Below are 22165 nucleotides of genomic sequence, written 5' to 3' on the forward strand. Positions count from 1 at the left end.
CTGGCTTAGGTTCGCCGCCAAAGTCCTTCGGTAAAACGTGTCATGACCGATCCCGAACAACAGTTCTTCCTATCCGATTCTTGACTTTCTTCCTTGGCCCAAACTAAACTCTGTGCGCCCCGAGCCCCAGAGAGCGTCTACAGCGGTGACAGTCGCTGGGAGCATGCTCAGTCGGCCCTGAGTCACAGGGCGGGGTTCGCCCCCACCCGCGGCCCGCCAGCTCTCGGAAAGCCCAGAGCGCTCGCCCCCGCCCTCCTCCTCCACTCCCCCCACCCAGTGGCGCGCGCTCCCGGGCACCCACTAGGGCGCTCAGCAGCTGCGCCTCCCTTTCACCCTCCTCCCCCTCCTCCCCGGGCAGCGGCGGGCGAGGACAAGTCTAGGGACATAAATAAATAAATAATTCCATTCACCCGGTGACAGCGAGGCGAACCGGCTGCGGCGAGGAGGCGGAACGGATTGCTGCAGCGCCCACCCCGTGCCAGACACGGGTAAAGTAAGTACACCCGGGGAGGAAGGGGGGAAGGCGGCGGCGCCGGCCGAGAGGAAGGCGAGCGTGCCTCTGCCAAACCAGCTGCCAGCGGAGCCGCACGCGTGTGTAAAAATAATGGCTAGCCGGTGACAAACGCGCCGACGCAGAGCTGGCCAGCGAGCCCTTTTATAGACAAAAACCACCAAAGCGGCCGCAGCGGTAGAGCTCGCGTCAGTGAGACGCGCGGACAGCTGCGCGGGACCTGAGGGGGCAGCAGCTGGCGCGGGCTCGGGCGCGCGCGCGTCAGGGAGGTGGGCCCGAGGGGGTCTCGGGCGGGGAGCGCCCGCGCGCCCGCGTGCTTTTGGCTGGGAGGTGCCCACTCCCTGGGCGATAGCGCGGAGACTCTGCCCACGCGGTGCTCCCCCTCGGCCCACGAGTTTCTCAGGGCTGGTTCCCAACAGGCGTATCCCCGGTGCGCTTGTCGCCAGCATCCCGTCCCAGGCCCGAGAGCACCCTGGGTCGGCCTCGTTGCCGCAGCGATTGCGGACGAGTGGTGGTGAAAGTGTGTGTAGGGAGGGTCTTTTCTTGTAGCAGACGATCGGGGCTCGGAGAGGCTGGGAGGAGCGGACAGAAAAGGAGGAGGTGTCGTCTTCCTAATTTTTTGGTCCCCAGGTTGCATAGTGGGGCGGAGGCGGATGGAAAGATGTGTGCGGAAGAGGCCTGCGCTCAGGCAGAAGGGAGCTTGACTCGACCGGGGCCGAGGAAGGCCTGCGCCTCCCGGTATTATGCCGGTTTTCTGGGCCGCTGCGCCACGCTGGGGTCGCCAGGCCTGGCCAGGTATTGCGGGAGGCTAGAGACGCGGCTGATGTGCGAACTGCCTGCTCTCGGAGGGTGCTGCCGAGCTGCTGCCCTCTGCAGCCCCTTTTCTACCTTAACTTCCGCGAAAAGGATTGCAGACTGCCTTGGCAAGGGCGGTCATAACCAAGGCTACTTTCCTGGTACGGCTGGCGAGGGGATTTTGTGGTTTACTCCAGGGATATTAAAATACACACACACACACACACACACACACACACACACACACACACACACACACACACACACTTTGTGGTTTACTTCAGGGATATTAAAATACACACACAGGAAATGAGCGGTTTCTCTACAAGTGACTCTACCATCCCTTCCTGGAGAAGTAGTACTCAGTGGGTTGGATTGACTGAGGGCTGGCTGGTGTTTGTAGGAAAGCTAATATTTCATGTCCTCCTCCCTTTCCTGGTCCAAAAAAGAGACACAGTAAAGATTTAAATAGTGAGCCATCATGAGGGTGAGGGGAAAAAAACTGGGCAGGAGGAAACAGTGGGCGCTAGATGCCCTTTCCTGGCACCGCGTGCTTTATGGCTAAACACAAGCTTAGAGCTCAAGAGGGCTGCAGACTTTTAAAAGACGCATTAAGTCAGTGTGCTGTCATTGGAACCACAAGTAGTAAGTGTGCATTTCGGGGGAGTGTGGCTGAGAAATCAAAGCTGGGTGATGGCTACAGAGAGTAGATGAGGGTTGAACAAGGTGACCCTTATTTAGCCCTGGTGAAGCAATCTTAGCTCCACTTTCTGCTTCTGAACACATTGCATTTAAGTCAATCTAAGCGAACGGGCAACTGAATGATTCAGTGAAAGGGAAAGATTACTACCTTAAGCAACTCAATGTGTTGTGTAACAACTCATAAAGTCAGAAACTGTTTTTTTTTTTTTTTTGCAAAACTCAAATCAGCAGTTTGCAATTACATACTGCTTTCCCCCCCAGGGAGTGTTTTAATAATGGTAAGTGATCTGAAATTTTAACACCCGTTTCCCAGTGTCCAAGTTCTTGAATCCTCCTATAAATGCTCAGTTTATTTCTGGATATGTATTTACCCTTTTGTAGTACCTGGCTTATATTCTCAGCCTTGAGCCCTCCTGAAGGAAGAAGGGCAGAGTGACCTATAAAAATATCCCTTATCCACAGTCATATTCCTGAATCATGAATCTGGAATAAAAGGAGGTCTTCTGCATTTACTTTTACTTCTATATTCATTCACTAAACGTTTTGTTTTGTTGTTGTTGTTTGGTTTTTGGTATTTTTTTGAGACATTCACATGGAAAAAAGTAATTAACTTCAGAGTTAGACATAGACTTCAAGGTCAGTTTTGTACTTTCGTAAGGCTGAATAATTATTTAACAATCTCCTCCTCAGTTTTTCTTATCTCTAAAATGTGGTTGGTGGTATCTACCTGAAGTGCTATTATGGGGAATAACGAATATGGAAAACGCCTAAAGCATAGACTAGCTATTTTTGAAACCCTGGAATCATTCCAGACACTGCACTGTGGTTACCAACATGGATGAGGGTAGAATTCTGCTCTCAAAAAATTCGCATCTGGTTATCCAGGTTAATCTTCCTCCTGTACTATTAGCACTTTGTTGTTGTTGTTAGATATAAATTTTTAAATTTTTTAAAATTTTTAAAGTTTTTATTTAATTCCAGTTAGTTAACATTCAGTATAATATTAGTTTCAGGTATACAACATAGTGATTTGACACTTCTATACAACACCTGGTGCTCATTACAATATCCTATTAGCTTGCAATCAGTTTCCTTCTCAGTGTAAGAGACATATATCCTAAATAACTTGAAAAGGATTTAGCAGTTATAAGAAATGTTTTTAAGAACTGCTAAAAGGCAGTTTGAGAAGGACACCTCACCTCAGAAACGGGTGTATTCAGCCCCATCCTTTGCCTAATGAGTGACCCTGTATAGACAGGAAATGGAGGATTTTCTTCTTGCTATGAGAGAAAGACACTCTTTTCCTGGAAATTCTCTTTTCCAATAATCAATTTCCATTTGTTTTTGGAAGAAGAGACTGAGCTGCAATTTATTTTACACTTTGGGCAGACTACAATCCACCTACTCTGAAAAGCCCGAGTATAGTACTGTAACAACATTTCTGTAATGGTTACTAAGTTCCAGGCACTGTGCCACTATTCTCTATAAGTCTATCAATATCTACATTTGCATAAGAGGAATTTAGGCACCAAGAATTAACTTGCTCAGATTGCACAGCTAGAGGCCCAGGTCTCTGGGGCAAAGGAGGGAAGAGGGTAAAAGCAGGGCCTCTGTAGTCTCATCTGTCTGGGTTTTGATCTTGGCTCTGCCATTTACGAGCTAGGACATATTGCTAAACCTCTCGAAATCTTGGTTTCTTCATGTGTGAAAACTTCTCAAAAACTGTTTCTTCATTTCTTCATGTACAAAAAGAGGATAATATTCAATTTCATATATTGGGAGTAAAGATCAAATGAGATAATACCTGTGAAATGCTTAGCACCGTGCCACGCACATGCATAATGGCAGCTAGTGGTACATATTAATTATGTGGCCTTGAGGCTGTTAGGTTGTTAAAGGATCACTGGCTTATTCTTCTTAACAGATATTTGAGAACCCTTGTAAAGCCATGTTTCCCATTAGATGGCCTAACAGTGTTGGATTGCATCATAAACCATTACATGGACCCTCACTGTCTGAGAGGTCATTTTGGTGTGTCAAAGGCTTTCTCAAAACTGGATCAAAGTGATTAGGAAATGTGTTGAGAAACAGCTGTACGCCAAGTCTCAGCGAGAAACAGAACTTAAAAAAAATTTTTAAAGAGAAATTTTCATTTTTTCAGTTGATCCCTTCAATGATGAACCTAGGGGCCTAGTCTGCCTACTTAGGAGATCCAATAGTTTACAATCATAATGTGAGAGAATAGCCTAATATGGACCATTGTCTAGAGAAAAAAAACAAAACAAAACATTTACCCCGTATAAATGGCCATTAGTAAACAAGGAGGGGGTATGTGCATTTATGTATAAACTGTAATAATCGAGAGCACTGGGAAAAAATTAACCACAAGTTAAAACAAATTGAACTTGACTATAATAAAACTAGTCCAGCTAGCACTGGACTAATTGGTGCTTGGGTACATCAGAGATGTTTTCAACATATTCATAAATATCAGTGTTAATGAGTGATGCCAGTATTTTTGAAAACACTTTCTTGTCCTACTATGAAAATCTCTTGCAAATGTTTTCATTAATATTCATTTAAACCCCAAATGAGTGCATGAAAATCTTACAGGGCATTTGAGTGACAGCTACGTAATGGTGCTATAAAGATGCTTTTGTTAAAAGTTTTGTGCAATTAGGATAGCCCTACAAAAATTGACTTATGTGGTTCAATTATCTGAACTGGGAATTAATTTTTGGTAATATTTGGCATTAAAACAGCAATTTTTCCATTAAAAATATTTAGTACAAGTGGTGAACACAATAGGAATATTTGTTTAGAAAAATAAAGATCTGCATAAAATGTTGGTATTTTTTAGAAAGTTTTTTATGTCAAACATAGGCTGTTTCCTCACCTAATAACATAATAGATGTATTCTTATTAATCATCTATACCCCTAAACAGATTCTGATGTAGAGCTAATATGCAGACAAATTATAATTTGTAAGAAGAAGCTGCCTTGCTAAGTAATTTACTTGAAGACCATTTCTTTTGGAACTAGATCAGATATGAATAAACAGCAAAGCTAAAAGGCATGAATTTACTTAACAGTTTCTAAGGGATGAACTGTATTAATGATATTTGCCTTACTTTAAGTCTGATTCTCCAAAATGTAAGAATCCAAAGTTCTATCAGTTTTTCTCAACTATGCCAAAGGTGTATTCAGTGATAAACAGCATCATGTGACAGTGTTTCTCAACAGGTGCTACTGTTGGCATTTTGGCAGGACACCTCTTCTTTGTGTGGGAATGCCTCTTTCATTGCAGGACATTTAGTGTCTATGACCCCTGTCCTCCTTATGCTGATAGCTTCCCCTCAGTCATGATAATTACAAAAAATGCCTCTGATATCTCTTGGAAGAACGGTACTAGATGCGGTTGAAAATTATTGGGCAATAGGATCAAATTGAGAATGTTTAAGGAAATTATCCTTGAGATTAGAGTGTCTTCTGTTTTTTCTTCAAAAGATAATCTCATGTGAAAATACCTTGATTTGAGGGAATAAGTTCTTCTTGTAAGACGTATTAAATTTAATCATGTAATAATCATGTTATCCTAGGTTCCAAGCTTGCATTTGTTTTAACCTATCATCAGCCTTCGGCAATATTGGCACCTGTTTCTTCTTAAACTTTTGGTTTCCAGGTACTCCCTGTTTTCCTCTTACTTCTCTGACTACTTATTTGCAGCTCCTTCTTTCACCTCCTGCTCAGTTTTTCTTTTGTGTATATTCTGCTGAATGACAGAGCTCATCCATTTTCCTTGGGAGGAGTAACTCCCACATCATTATCTTCAGTCTTGACCTTCACATAAGCTTCAGGCCGACCTTTCCAAGTGCCTGCTGGACAGCTCCCCTTCCCTCTGCCGCTGACACCTTCAACAACATCCTATGAACTCTGTCTTCCTTGTTTGCTTTGCTCTTATTGCTGTTATTGGTATTAGCATCCTAGTCTAGATTTGAGACTTCCTCCTGGTCTTGCATCTCCAAGTCAGTTGCTGAGATCTGACAACTGTACAACCAAAATACTTCTTTCAAACTTTGCTCTTTTCTGTTGTTGCCTGACACAGAATTTGGGCACTTTTGACATACTACCTAGAATCTTGTCAGTCTCTTAGTGGCTCTTCTCACATCTAGCCTCTCACTATACCACTTAATTCTGTACCTGCCACCAGATAGTCTTACTGAAGTACACCTCCCTCTCTGTTATGTTCCTGACACTTTGGTGACTCCCATTCCTGGGTCTGATGACTAGCATTTCAGTCCCTGTAATTGCAAAAAACTTTTCCAAGCTCATCTCTCACCATCATCATACTTGAGTCCAATTGAACTGTCCCTTCTGTCTCATTCATCTGCATTCTATTTCCTGCCACCATACCTTTGGCCATGTTGTCCTTTCATCTTAAAATGCTCTAACTTCCTGCTCTTTCCATTTCTAGCTTAACCTCACCTTCATAACTGAACTTAAATACCATGTTCAAATTTCCTTTGAAGGTTCTAGATAAGTAGAAGAAACTTTTTAAAAATTTTAGTAAGTTGTATTTGTGATCTGTCTTACTTGTTTTAAACATTTTATTATTGTTGCATTTGTATAAGTCCTTAGTTTCCCTATGTAATACAAATTTTTGGAGGCCAGGTATAATTATCTGTATTAACATATCTTTTAACAATTTGGTGGAATACAGAGGTGCAAGGAATTTAGAGCACATCTGTTTCCTTCCATTTTTATGTACTGTTTCTTTAGCATCTTTAATAAACAACCATCTATTGTTTATTTTAAGTATATATACTGAGGCAGTCTGTTCTTTTTAAGGCGTTTTCAACTGTGACAAAGTTCTTGCTTCTACCTGAGTCCTTACTCAGCTTTCTGAGGCCACACAAAATAAATCCCTTTTCATTTTTATTGACAGCCTGTGCATATTTGGTGACAGTTTACATGTCTTATATTTTCTCTATCAACTTAACATATTCAGGCTTTCTACCTATTGTTTTTGTAACCTGGATAGGGCCACTGTGTTTTTGGAGGCATTCAGGTTTAGAAAAGTCTAGATAAGAAATTGGTGAGTAGTTACCTCAGATCAACCTTGGGAACCAGCTTAAGTTGTGCTTATGACTTTCAGAGGCATAAGCAAGAACTGACCCAGGTCAAGTTAGTCTTGCTAAATAAGCTAAATTAAGCTTTGTTTTTATGACTAAACTGGTTTTGTCTGCTCAGAAATTTTCAAAGCTGGTCTCTGATGTTTTTGATTTTAATAATACTATTTAAGCACTTCCTGTGTGTCTGATTTTTTATATATATTTCTAATTCTCATTATTACCATGTAAGATAGATTATATTCATTTATAGATAGAGAGACTAAAGACTCAGCAAGATAAGTATGCCCATTAGGGAACCCCAAGAGTCAACGTCTCAGTAGATGTTTTAATGCCGCTGAGATGTTAATGTAACTAAATCTTGCTCCCATATCTTAAATCATTTCAAATAAGTAAATAATTAGCATTTCTATATAAAGTACTCTACATAGAGAGCTGAAACTATGTGTAAGATATCCTTCCTGACACCCTGAGGAGACTGTAATTTCAAAGACATTCTCAGTATGTGTACCAGTTATAGGTACAATCCAGAGTAGAATTGTCAAAATAAACGGTAGAGAGCAGTGATAGTCTGCAACAGAGGTTGACAAACTGTAGCCCTTGGGCCATATCTAGCCTGCTGCCTGTTTTTGTAAATGAAGTTTTCCTGGAATACAGCTACACCCATTTGTTTTTACATTCTCAGTGGCCAATTAATTTCCTGCTGCTGGATAGAGTTGAGTAGTTGTAACTAAGCCTATAAAACCTAAAATATTTAATATCTAGCACTTTAAGGAAAATATATTTTTTGATCCCTGCTCTAGGATTTTAGAAGAGGGAGACTTTACTATGTGATGGAGAAATCAAAAAAGACTTTAATGAAAGAAGTAGAAATTTTTAGAGCTGAGAAGATAGTCTTTAAGTGAAATGAGGAGACAGTCAGTTTAAGTGCCACAAAACTCAAAAGCAAAAGCAAACACATGGATAAATACAAAAATCTGCTAAATAAGGATCATAGCATTGTATATAATTCCTATAATATTATAATCATTTGTGAGTATACCTTTGTAAGTATTCATCTAGAATAATGATTCTTAAACTTGATGAGAACTTTGAACCAATTGGTGGATTGATTATTTATTTATTTATTTATTAAGATTTTATCCATTTATTTGAGAGCCAGAGCCAGAGTGGGGGGAAGAGCAGAGGGGGAGGAATAGAGAGTAGAGGGGAAAGAACAGAGAGAAAGGGAGAGGGACAAGCAGACTCCTTACTGAGCAGGGAGCCCAAGTGCGACCCTCTATCCTAGGACCCCTAGATCATGACCTGATCTGCAACTAAGAGTCAGGTGCTTAACTGACTGAGCCACCCAGGTGCCCCCAGTTGGTGAATTACTTAAAGATAAGATTTTTGTTTTACTTAATAATCTGTGATACTGAAGTATAGTCGATGTGGAAAAATCACTGATCCAGAATATTACTCATCTGATAAAATTGATTGTTTCCTGTAGAGGACAGAGAAATTTTTTCTCACAAGTTATCTCAATATTCAAAAAGTACATGCATGCTAGACATGTGTTAGTTATTTTTACTGATCACTAGTTATAGCAAAAAAAATACTAGATATCGAGAACACAACTAAGTGCCCACACTGTGTCAAGAGCATTTCATACCCTATCTCATTAAAAACTTACAGTAGCCCAGTGAGGTAGATGTGGTTGTTCCCATTCTACAGAAGAGAATACTAAGGATCAGATAGAACAGGTAATTGGCTTAAGACTGTAATACTAGTAAATAGATCACCATTATTCAATATAATCAAGAAATTGACTTTTTAAAAGGAAATTTTTGGAGCTGGGACATAGATAGGAATGGACTTCAATAAATTAAAAAAAAAGTGAATTTGCCAATTTGTTCTATCATGTGACTGAATTCTGTTAAAAGCATTGTACCATATTTTTGTAAAAGCTGAGTCTACTTTCACTACAAATGCATCTGCAAATTTTTATTGAAAATACTGATGTTTTATTGACCCAGAACTTTCTATATCCTCTTTATTTCTTTTGTTTCTGTTACTTTCTGTCTACAATCCTTAATCCTTTCTCTCTTTTCCTTCTTAATAATGTCTTCTTTTTTTCCTCCTTTTTCTGTAGTAGCCCTTCTTAATATTCATCTAGGTCCCACCTGCTTATTCCATGGTGTCTTCAGTGTAGCAATAAAGTGCTTCAGTGTATTTTCCTAAAGCAATGGCCTCTTTGAAGGGAAAAACAAAGAACCAATGCAACTTAATACCAGGTTGTTGTTGTTGTTGTTTTTTTCCTGAACTTAGAAAGCAGCAGATACTGCAGCAATATTTGCATATCACTAATGGATATGACAAAATAATAACTAGATAGGAAAAGGTGAATGATTCAGAAGAAGCTGCAGAGAGTATATGAAAATGTAAATCCATCCCTCCTGGGCCACATTAACATCTCTGTGGAGAGTAATCTGGCCACTTGTGCCATGGAAAGAACATTAATTACACACAGTAATGGCCTAGTACAGGATTCACAGATACCAGTTCTAAATCTCACTAAAAATTGTTTCCTTTTTTATCATTAAGTTTCTAAGTAATAAATGCTGTTAATTTAAGAAAAAAGCTGCTTCAGTGAGGAGACATGTAAATTTTTATTGTTATTTTATTTTTATCAATAACATAGTCTTATTACTCTATCTCAGTAAAATACCTGGGCCCATTATCTACATTTGTTTTCAAATGTTCAATAAGAAGGGGGAAGAGACACTTCTGTAGACATATCACTAGTTAAAAAGAAAATATTATTTTTAAATTAAAATTTTAAAAGTTTTTTTAAGATTTTTGAAAAGATTTTATTTATTTGACAGACAGAGGGAGCAGGAGCACAAGCGGGGGGAGTAGGAGAGGGAGAAGCAGACTCCCCACCGAGCAGGGAGCCTGATGTGGGATTCAGTCCCAGGACCCTGGGATCATGACCTGAGCTGAAGACAGACACTTAACCAACTGAGCCACCCAGGCATCCCTTATTAAAAATATTTTTATTTATTTATTTGAAAGAGAGCGAGCAAGCGAGAGAGAGAGAGAGAACAAGCTGGGAATGTGGGGTGAGTGGCAGAGGGAGAGGGAGAAGCAGACTCCCCACCCAGTAGGGAGCCTGATGCCCAATGTGGGGCTAGATCCCAGAACCCCGGGATCATAATCTGATCCAAAGGCAGATGCTTAACCGACTGAGCCACCCAGGTGCCCCCAAAATAGAATCTTATTTTAAATGCTTAGAAACTTAATTATTGTTCATTGGGGTATTTCACTATTTATGATAAAAATTATTATGCATATTTGGTCTATAACTTTCATTTAAGAGTGAATGTCCCATCCAACTTTTTTAGTCTACAAGCTATTTAAATTATTTCACATTTGATCAGGACTCATATTTTACTAGCTTTTCAAATACTGAGTTGTGGTCTCTAAAATCTAAATTTAAAAATGTAATTTTTTAAATTATTCTCCTGTGTCCTGAGGATTTCCAAAAAGATTTACTCACTCAGATTTTTGGAATTAGAAAAGGGGAAGGAGAAGGCAAATGGCATACTTAGTGCTGGTTGTGTGCCAGAGAGAAGGTGTGGGGGCTTTACACGCATTACCTCACATAATCCTGAAAGTTATTAGCTGACAGCCTCAGCAGCCCTGTGATGTGTACGTCATTCTTGCTGATTTAGGATGGAAATGAAGCAGGCGGGTTAGATAGCAAAGCTCTGTTTTCAAAACCCACGTTTGTCCTGTTCCATATAGTCTTGCCGGGTAGAGCAGAATCTTCCTTCCCTCACACATTTTCTAGTAAAGGAAAATATAGGGAAGAGGAAAGAGAAATATTTAGGATTCTGTCCTTTTAAATTGTGCTAATTAAAAAAATATTTCTAGGGGCGCCTGGGTGGCTCCGTGGTTAAGCATCTGCCTTCAGCTCAGGTTGTGGTCCCAGGGTCCTGGGATCGGGTCCCCCACCGGGCTCCCTGCTCCGCGGGGAGCCCGCTTCTCCCTCTGCCTCTGCCCACTGCTCCCCCTGCTTGTGTTCTCTCTCTGTCTCTCTCTCTGTGTCAAATAAATAAATAAAATCTTAAAAAAATATTTCTAAATATCAAAATCACACATGGGAGTCTTTCTCAAAGAAACCCAAAAGACAAAATTAAAAGGATAAGAAAAATGTTGACAAAATTTTATTTTGCCTCTCTTCCACATTGTCTTAGTATGTTTAGGCTGCTATAACAAATACCACAGACTAGGTGGCTTATAAACAATAGAAATTTATTTCTCACAGTTCTGAAATCTTCAAGTCTGAGATCAGGGTGCCAATGTGGTCGGGTGGGGGCCTTCCTCCTCCAGGTTGCAGACTTCTAGTTGTATCCTCACATGGTGGGAGGGATGCAGGAGTTCTTTGGGGTCTCCTTTACAAGAGCACTAATCCCATTCATGAGGGCTCCACCCTCATGACCTAAGCCCTTCACAAAGGCCCCATATTCTAATATCATCACATTGGGCAGTAAGATGTCAACATCTGAATTTGAAGGGCCACAAACATTCAGACCATAGTACACACCCTTCTTCCCGAAAATGTCAACTCTATGAACTGCGTATGTTGTGACTGAGGTTAGCATCAAGAAATGAGATAGACATGGATAACACTATTAAATTAGGACTGTTTAAATAACTGGGATTTGACTATTGTTTTATTTTTTTTTCTGAGTACTTGATTATGGTTTATTAAACAGGTACATTGATTCTCCAATTATATGTTAATGGGAAACAATTCACATCTAAAAAACCAAAATCTAACTAATAATTGGCTCATTAAAATCCTGGAACCTCATCATGATTTGAATTCAATGTAAGAGTCTATCTTAAACCCATTTCAAAGGGATTTAGAAAGACCTTCATTATATGCAATTTAGCTCTTAACCATAAAAGTATAAATAATTAAGAATGTGTTTATTTCATAGTAAAACAATTTCAAAATACATGATTGAGATACTACATGTTTCAAAACGTGAGGCAGTTGAGTTGAACACTGTCTTTTTTATGAGTTTTATTATGTCTAATGCTCTTTCAGTGTGAGTGGGACTTTTCTTTATAGATGACAAAGGAATATGATTTGTGCATTGTATCCCTCCTGACTCCAAAGTGATACCCAGTTAAAGAGGTATGGGAACATTATCAGGTATTATTAACACTTGCTGAATAGTATTTTACAGGAGAGTGTTGATGGGTAAACTAGGGAATGCTCCATTGTTATTTGAACATTTTTATGGACAGATTAAGAGCATAGGCCATTTATTTTCAGACAATCTATAGTACTTAATATGCAGTTTACCAAAACCAAGAGTTTAAAGACAATAATTCAAACAAAGAGAAGTTATGCAAATTGGGTATTTCTCTATGCCTAAGGCTTCTTCCACAAAAGTGGGTTCAGGCTGACCTATTAAGGAGTATTAATTGTGAATTACAAATATGATATCCCCGTATAGTCTGTTGGGGTGAGAAAAGTTTCTATGTGGACTATTTTGGCTCCTGAAAAGGACCATCTTTTGTAATTAAGTTATTAATGATTTCAAAAGAAGTTGTTCTGATGTGCTCTCCATGTTACTAAAAGGCATCAAAATAATATATGATGATCAAAGTGCCATGATTCTTTAACTTGATTTCATTAGGGAATCAAACTTTGTTTTAAAAAGTAGATATTCTTTGCCTGTACAGATATCTCCTTCCTACATTCCTGGGAAGTCTCCAATTCCTAGAAATCTGAAAATAGAAACACACATAACCACATCATTTCTCAGTTTTTCAGTTTAATTTCAGTTTTAAATATGCCAGTGATCACTAATAAAAATGTCCTTTGCTTGACACTGACTTTTACTTTTTTTTCCCTTTATAATCTTTTATATGAGGAATTTCCTGATAGGGTTGAAAACAGGAATATGGAGAGAAGTGTGTGTATCAAGACTGGTAAACATTCACATGCTGAATTTGCTGTCTCTCTGAAACCACCACACTTGTGTAGTTACACAATTGCTCCAGTAATAATACCAGCGAAGTTACCAGTCATTCTTATCTTTGGTGACTCTTCCTGTTCCTGGAGTGTCGTGTTGCCGTCGCCCCAGAAATCTGCCTTTGGCCTGTTGCTGAAAGTGTCCTAAGCAACATAAAGATACTTGTATACCTGACACTTGGATTTTCTGGATTTTACCTTGCTCATAAGATGTGAATTTATCCTGTGAATTCTAAAGTGCCAGAGTCTAAAAAGATGAACCTGTTGGAGCTTGCTTGTTGCCTCATCTTGGACCCTGGCCTGCGTCCTGCTCCATGACTTGACTCTGTTGGATCTTGGCATTGACCTTGGCCAGGACCTAGGGACTGTTCCCTGAAATGCCCTTCAGTTTTACTGGAAGGGGAAACTACAACAGTCATGGGAACCTAACAGTTGCCAAAAGTGAGACTGAGAAAGAAAAGCCTAATGGACAAGCAACAGCATGATGCCTAGAGAAACTGGCCTTTACCTTTACTACCCTGTGTTTGTGACCTTTAAGTATAAATACAAAGAGTGGGGATTTTATTGTATAGTATCCTACCTTGTCATATAACAAAAGAGTTGGAGGTGCTTACTAAAGTATTCTCTGAAGATGGGAAGCGTCCTGAAAGTACCTAAATAATATCATTTTATGGGAATTCTCTCTTTTGCTTCTGACCAAAGTATTTTATCATTTAGTTTGAACAAAACTAAAAAATTAGATAATAACAACAAAAATCATTTGTTGTGCAATTGAGATATTCTGGGTAGATCACTAAAAGTGTCTAAATTTGTGCTGAAAATCTCTATAAGTAAGCTCATAGTTTTTCTTGAATTTACTTTAAATTTTGATGGCTGCTTTAGTTTTTAATGAAAAAAATATTGAGTTAGTTATTTTTCACAAATACAAAAAAGAAACATTCTGAATTGATTTTTAAGTTACCTTATTTTTGTGTGTATGTGTGTGTAAAAATAACTCCATCATCTTCTTAAGACTCTGCTTGATTCTATTTCTTCGTTATTCAGTTATCTCAAGTCAACTATTTGTAAGGGTAAAAAAATAATGTTCAGTAGAATGAGCAAGGGGAACTGAGTCACTTTTATTCTGGAAAGAAAGTATCATCCATGGATATAAAGGAATTTCAGCATTTCCAGAATAAGCCCACTATATGAGGAGAACTTAGGTACATGTTATTTACACCATTCCCCTGACATTATTATTTAAAAGGCAACTAAAACTCATCTCTGCTATTACACTTGATAGTATATTTTCTAGCATCATTACCCGGTTAAAAGTCATATTCTATCTCAGAATTTACTTAACATGAGTGAGATTTCATAGAGTTTAATATGGCATATGTTTTGGCGCAAATATATTCTTTGGAGAGGTGGCTGGCTAACTTTATAAATAATTAATCTAGATTTTTTCTAATGCATAATTATTTTGTGTTAATATGTAGTGTGAGGAGAAAATCACTTATATTTTTTAAGCATTATTGTTAGGCCCATTTCACCAGGAAGTATGTAATAAAAAAATTTAATCTGCTTATATTGTTGCTCTATTCTGCAAGTCTTTAGTCGTGTGAATGTATTACTTAAATGAGTGCACCTTCGTAAGATTTGTAAAGGCAAAATGCCTTCTTATTAAACATACGCACCCTTCTCGTCCATCATTATTAGTATACTCATGAACTTCTAGTTGGCTTTGGACAGGCACTAGTCTCTAATCTATAGTCTATTCAGGCGATGTTCAAAATTTTCAAACTTACTTGATTGCAGATGCCATTTTTGAACAGAATTTCATAGCATTGTAATTTAATGGAGCACCATTTAGGAAACGGTACCTTGAGGCAAGACCTTTGTGTTTAAGACAAAATAGAATTTTGAAAGAATTATTTATAAAGCCCTGCATGTATCTGAAGAGTAACTAAATTCTGGATTTCATTGTCACAGTTCTAAACATGTGACATATTCCTAGGTGTCTTACAAAGCATAGCAAATCAGGTAGCCGTTGTCCCTGTTTTCATAAGAAAATGAAACATCAAGGTCATATGGGTTACTAAAATTTTAATATTGATATGATAAACAACAATAAAAAGCAAAGGGATAAATGGAATTATTAAAGTGGGGAATTAGTTGTTGAGACCTGGGGTCTGTCCTAATACACTCAAAATAATTTAAATCTAACTCATGAACTAAATGAACGATTCCCATGTGGGAATACTGTGGTTATCTTGTTTATTATTCATCCAATCACTCTGCCTTTCCAAATCTTGGGCTTTTAATCATTAGGAAAAGCATTTATTTTACTGACATCTCATTCTCATTGTTTCTCTGGATTGCCACATCATACATAGAGGCATTCTAAAATTTTGAACTCCTTTGCTGGTAAAAGCTTTTAGTTACTGAAATATAGCTTTACTTTATGATTGTTGACTGTCCAAATTTTGTGTAATCCTGAGGGTTTTTTGTTTGGTTTTGTTTTGCCTTATAGGAGGCAAAGATATGTAGTGTGTATTGCAGGAATACAAAGAAAGAAAACTGAAACCATTCCTTGTTATTTGTAACCCAAATTATCTTTTCTTCTATAGTGTAGTATTATAGCTTATAGCTGTATCACTGAATTGCTTATCAATACCATTTATATGCTTATCTGCTGAATAGACTTTACAGATTTCCTTAAACACATAACTCAGCATCCTTAAATTACTCTTCTCACCACATTCTAAAGCTTTATTTTGTATACTTCACACTCAAACATTTATTAAACCACATGTCTAACCAACATATATTGTTATATTGTTATAGATTTTAAAATATGGATGCTTAGTATTTTTTGCTAGTTATCTTTGCATATAATATCATTTCATTCTTTATAGTGTGATTGAGACCAATGAACCTAAAAATATTGTCACACTAAATAATGGGGCTAAAAGATGTGTAAAAATCACCTGCATTTAAGAAGGACAAGAGCAAGTTTCTTGACTTTTGACTAATGTTTGCCAAAAGTACCAAAACAGCACATTGGACTTTTCCTTCCATACTTCCTACACCCTTTAAGGTAATGAAAATTAAGATTATGCAAAGCCAATCCTTTTAAAGTAGAATGATCCCTTCCAAGTCCAAAATGCATGACAATTAGCAGTCTTCATTGTTCAACACACACTCTTATGGTGTGTGATTTTCCCTTCTTAGTAGTGGTTCTGGTCATAACATACACAAAGATATTAAGGTCAAGAAATTCCGAAGAGAAATGGTTGTTACTTTTGATCACTGGTACCACCATCCCCTTCTTCCTTCCTACAACTCACTTTTTTCTTCATTTTGTGGGAATCATCTATCTATACTGAATTTTTGGTGCAATAAATGGCATCTTTGATAGTAGAAATTATGTTTTACTTGGAAACTGGCTACACTTTCTATGTAGAATTTTATGCTGATAAAATTTTGTGATTTTTCTACTCCTGTACTTTCCCATTACAATATCTGAACACTTCCACAGATCCATTTTATTTCTCAACCACACTAAAAATTCTGTTTGTTAGATGTATCTAAAGTGAGCATTTAAACTTTTTGGGTGAGCTCTCACTTTAACATAAAGATTTTACCAAATATTTTCTATTGAAATGGACAATTATCCTTTACCAAATCTGATTTACAAGGTATATACCCTTCTCCTTTTCAGATTTTCAGATAAACAAAGGAAAATTTAAGTTCTAGATTTGCATTGAAGTCTTAATTTAATTTAGTATCATGGATTTTACACAGTGTCTGTATAAATTGAATCATGCCCTCAAAGAAACTTAGAAGTTGTTTAGCCCAATATTTCACCCAGTGTATTAATATTATCTACTGAATCCATGAAACATGATTACCCAACTTCATTAAAAGATTTGCAGGCATAGAGTGAACTCACCATCTTACAAGAAGCTCATAGGTTTCTTAGCCAGCTTCGTTTGTTAGTAAGTTTAGCCTGAGAGAAAAAGTGCCTATGAATTGTGTTCTTTACATTTTCCTTAATCTAGAAATTGGCAAAATTCATATCAGAAAGGCAGTCAGAGAGAAGAATGGCACATATGCCCCAAACAAGCAATTATAATAATGTTATCACAATGATTTACTTTTACTTAATGCCTACTGTCTCAGGCACTATCCTAAATATGTCATTTGTTATCTTGTTTAGTTCATACACATAAAATAAGTACCATTATTACTTTCTTTTTCCAGGAAAGAACAGAAGTACTGAGACATTAAGTGACTCACCAAAGTTCACAAAGTTAGTAAAGATACAGATAATGTTTGGGCGTGGACACGCCAGATTCTGCATTTTAATACTTAGAGCATATTCTAAATCTGAACTAACTGTTCAGGGTCCTAGAAAGAGAGGGCAGGCACCTGCCTAACAACACGAGAGTTCTGCAGTTGAGTTCTGTGTCAATAGTCTTTTTGGTTTTTTTTCTCCTTTTCTCCTTAAACTATGCTGAGTGGGTTTTGGTTTCTTGCAGCCATGGATCCCTGCCTTTGAAAAAGGTTGTAGATGCAAAGCAAAACATACCACCTTGGAAAATATCTACTGCTTCATGTTAAAACCTTTTCCTCTGAAAACGTCCAAGTTATTACTGAATTTATAATCAAGTATGTTTATGAAAAATTGCGCATGGAGATATCACACTATGCTCTGCATTAGAATTAATATTAAGGAGACAGGCATCAACCAAGTGGTCTTACCTATGGGCTTAGAAAGCAGTTTTTGCCGTGCGGTGCTCAAGAAGTTATAACATTTCTTGGCATTTTCATTATCCTGGAAAGTCAGTGACTAAGGCTCTTGTCATCAGTGCCTGTTCTTGGTTTTGCAAAAAGAATGATGTCTATACTTACACCTCTGTAACAAAAGGATATTAGGGTTGTGTGTCTCCTTTGGAAAGAACAGAACATAAGAAATTGGCAAGAGAAAAGGAATAAGAGTCTGTGTAACAGGAATAGGAGGCATGCATTTGTGAGGAAGAGAAATCAAGAGTACCTCAAAAGAGAACCATATGGGACTATTAATCAGAAATATAAAATTATGCACAAAAATTCACCCCCCCCCCAAATCTTATGGCTTTTTGTCTGCTTTCCTTAGCTGTGCAAAGTTGGTCCACTGATTGTACTTACAGGCCAGCTCAAACATGATCTGCTTTGACAGGCCAATCTGAATAGCGGCAGAATACATAATTAAACAGCCTCTGCTTAGGATCGTAGGAAATAGTGAGGCTAAGCTGGAATTGGGTGCCCCATTACTGACAGTTGGAGGGATTAGCCTTTAGCAGTGTTTCTCAACAGCAAGAGTCAAGAATTGGTGTACCATGGTTGACCATTGTTCTCTCAAGTCTAATCTCTCTCTCTCTCTCTCTCTCTTTTTCCTTCTTCTTTTTTATTTTTTCATAATGCGTGTTACATGCCCACATTTATGAGCCTGGCTTTCCCAGCTTCATTTTCTTCTGCTATTAGTGTTACTTTATGCCTGTCTCCACATACTGATTATTGGTTGTAGAATTCTCTGACTCCCAGTCCTCTTTGAGAACTGGGGCACAGCCCTGTGTTTTGCAGTCTCCTTCCCTGGGGAAAGGAGTCCTTGAACCTCAGCCTAGGAGCTAAAGTCCTGCTACCCTAAAGTGGATCATGTTTGTGGTAACTTCTAGCTGGCCTAGACTCAGGGTATCACCCATCATGCACTCTCTATCTATTGGGTCGGGATCCTGATTCATGGTATGGGCTCTTCCTAATTATTACTAGTGATTGTCATATGTCCTCTAATGATCACTCTGACTTGAATGTCCCATTCTCTCTCTGCAACTAACATATTCACCTTGTACAAGAACTGCCAAACTACTAATTGCTTTCCTCTCATTCTTAGATTACAAAGCCCTTCAGAGGTGAAATCATATCTTAGTCTCCTGGGATCCACACAAAGTGTTTCCATTGTCTATTTCTGACAAATTAAAAAGTCTACTTGTAGAATCATTGGCTCATACTCACATCGCCCTATCTGAGTGGGATCAAATTACCATGCTTATGTTTGGCACTTCATGATACTAATTAATAAATTACTTTGAAGTTGTTTAATATTGTTATTTCTTTAATAGTATACCAGAATAGAAGGTCAAAAATCCTCTAATGCTTCTCTTAGAATTTGGTAAAAACTAAGATTTAGTGCAAACTATGCCACTTGGATATGTGGATAAGTGTAGTTTTATTTCAAATTTTAAGATATGCAAACATCAACTTTTAAAATTCACTTTATTAAAATATAAAAAAAATTTCCATATAGAAGCTAGGAAATTGTGATTTGTTTTTTATCCTGTATATTTGTTTGTTTGTTTGGCAGGGGAGGTGGTGGTAAGGAAGTGGATGGTGCATTGAATACTTACTCATATTAATTCAGGATTGGAAATTTGCTCTGCTTTGAGGAAACTATGCATTTCAATTATATTTTCAGTATTTCCTCATATGTTTATAACTTAATCTACTTTTTCCGTTCCACCCATCAATCACACACACCTTTGTGTTCTCTGATTCTTCTGATTGAAGTAAATATGAAATTAATGTCATAGTCACCACCAAATTTTACACCCAGAGTGAGAAGGTGGTATAAATATGCTTTGTGCCTCCCAAGTACTTTTGTGTGCTCAAAAGAAGGTAAAGTTAAATTGTTAATGGAGCTAGAAAATTATCTTTTAATGAAGGATAAGCTAACATTAGAAGTATCTACTTAACTACACGTTCAAACATTATTATCGGCCTACTTATATGTTGCTGGGCTGCTGTCTAAACCAGTATAATCTTCCTTCCAGGCCAGAAAATAGGTTTTTGTTCCCCTCCTTACTCATGTTGATTTAAAATGAAACATGCAAATTTGTCAAACATTTCAGTCTACATATATGATAAAATAAGTCAGACTAATTATCATTTTCTGTCATCAAATAAAGTACCTGATAAGTCTTTTATCCATTTTTTCTATATGAGTGTTTTTTTTATTGCTTAGATAGGTTTTTATAAATCTCAAATATTCTGTACATACATATTACAAACACATTCCTTCAGACAAAGGCATTCTTCTTCATCTTTTGTATAGTGTCTTTTGATACATTCTGAATTTTAACAGCTGAATTTATTGGTTATTTCCATTTTTTTGGTTTAATTTGTTCATTTCTTGCTTAATACATCCTTCTCAACCCCAAGGCCATAAAGATCCTATCCTAAATGTCTCTCAGCACTGTCCAATAGACTTTTCTACACTGATGGAACTATTTTATATCTGGCACTGTCCAGTATGCTAGTCACTAGCTACATGTGGCTTCTGAGCACCTGAGGTGTGAAGAGTGCAACTGAGGAACCAAATTCTTAAATTTCATTGTAAGCAATTTACGTTTAAATGTAAATAGACTCATGTGGCTGTTGGATTGGATAGCACAGCCCCAGGTTTGTCTTATCTTAAATGGTGATTCATTTACTGTTCATTTTTCCGCATGGTGTGAGGGGAGAATCTCGTGTCATATTCTCCTGTGTGGATGACCAGTGCTTTTACCTACTCCTTTATTTATTTATTTATTTACTTACTTACTTATTTTTTTAAAATATTTTATTTATTTATTTGACAGAGAGAGGCAGAGAGAGAGGGAACACAAGCAGGGGGAGTGGGAGAGGGAGAAGCAAGCTCCCCGCCAAGCAGGGAGCCCGATGCGGGGCTCGATCCCAGGACCCTGGGATCATGACCTGAGCTGAAGGCAGACGCTTCATGACTGAGCCACCCAGGTGCCCCTGCCTACTCCTTGATAATGCCGGGTTTGGGATACAAAACAACTTCTGTGTGTGTGAGTGTGAGTGTGTATTTATTTCCCGGCTTTCTATTCTATTTCTTGGTGAATTCATCTACTGGCACCAGCACCTCTCAGTTACCATAGCTGTGAAAATAACCTTGGTATTTAGTAAAGCACATCCCTCTCAATTTGTTCCGGTTTAGAACTGACTTTGCTAGTTCTTCCCTTTGGTCTTTCTATACATTTTAAACTCAGGTTTCAAGTAAAAAAAAAAATCGGATTTTTCATTGCATTTGAATCAGCACATCAGTTTGGCAGTTTTATGGTATTGAGGCCTTCTCAGTTCATGAGTATGGTTTATCTCTCTTTTCACTTAGGTCTTCCTTCATGTCTTGCATTTTTAAAAACTCTATCTGAAAAGAATTTGCCATACTTTGTTATATTTTTAAGAAAGAACTATATAATGAAGATATATGCTGTCTTTAAAATCACATATTTTATATTTTATGCATATATATATATAACTGTAATTTGTTCTTACATCTTTTATCTATCAAACTGACCAAACTATCTAATTAACTCGTGTTTTATTTGTAGATTTTGTATCCTGTGCAGATAGATATATCTGTAATCTGTGTATAAAAAGAATTTTGTTTCTGACCCCTTACACAACAATTTCTTTTTCTTGTGCCTTACTGTTTTGCCTCTGACTCAATAAAACATTGTATAGATCTGATAGTAGCAAGCATTCTTGTCTTGTTCCTAATCTCTTATAGTGATAACTGTAAATATGATGTTACAGATTTTTGTTTCATTTTTTGTTGTTTTTGTAGATTTTATTCATGAAACTAAGGAATTTTTCTTCTATTTTTAGGTTGTAGGATTTTCAGATGAATTTATGATTTTTCCTGGATTCTATTAATGTAGTGAATTATGGTAATTGTTTTTTAAATATTTATGTGTGTATATATGTATGAATATATGTTTTTGCTCTCAAGTTTGTGACCTGCTCTCATTATTCATATGTATTTTAAATTATTTGTTAACAATACAGTGAAAAACCAATGAACCCACTAACCAACTCAAGAATTAGAATATTAATAGAAATCAAAACTTAGCTGTGTTCCTCTCCCTTGCCTCTTTCTTTGCTTCTCATTCTGCCCTCCTCCCGACTTT

The 22165-nt window shown here is 37.8% G+C and overlaps 1 protein-coding gene across 2 annotated transcripts in view; it reads left to right on the plus strand.

Annotated features, from left to right (window-relative positions):
- Positions 1-280: 280 nt before the first annotated feature.
- The window catches only part of SLC16A7 (solute carrier family 16 member 7), a 182118-nt gene continuing 160233 nt past the window's right edge, over positions 281-22165 (plus strand). For both annotated transcript variants that reach the window (XM_088025263.1, XM_028110818.2), the window contains exon 1: positions 281-493. The gene's annotated coding sequence lies outside the window, so the exon portion shown is untranslated. The remainder of the gene's footprint in view (positions 494-22165) is intronic.

Source organism: Eumetopias jubatus, unplaced genomic scaffold (assembly GCF_037043125.1).
Source record: "Eumetopias jubatus isolate StellerSeaLion01/CBP00866 unplaced genomic scaffold, mEumJub1_p1.0 scaffold_8, whole genome shotgun sequence".
NCBI lineage: Eukaryota > Metazoa > Chordata > Mammalia > Carnivora > Otariidae > Eumetopias > Eumetopias jubatus.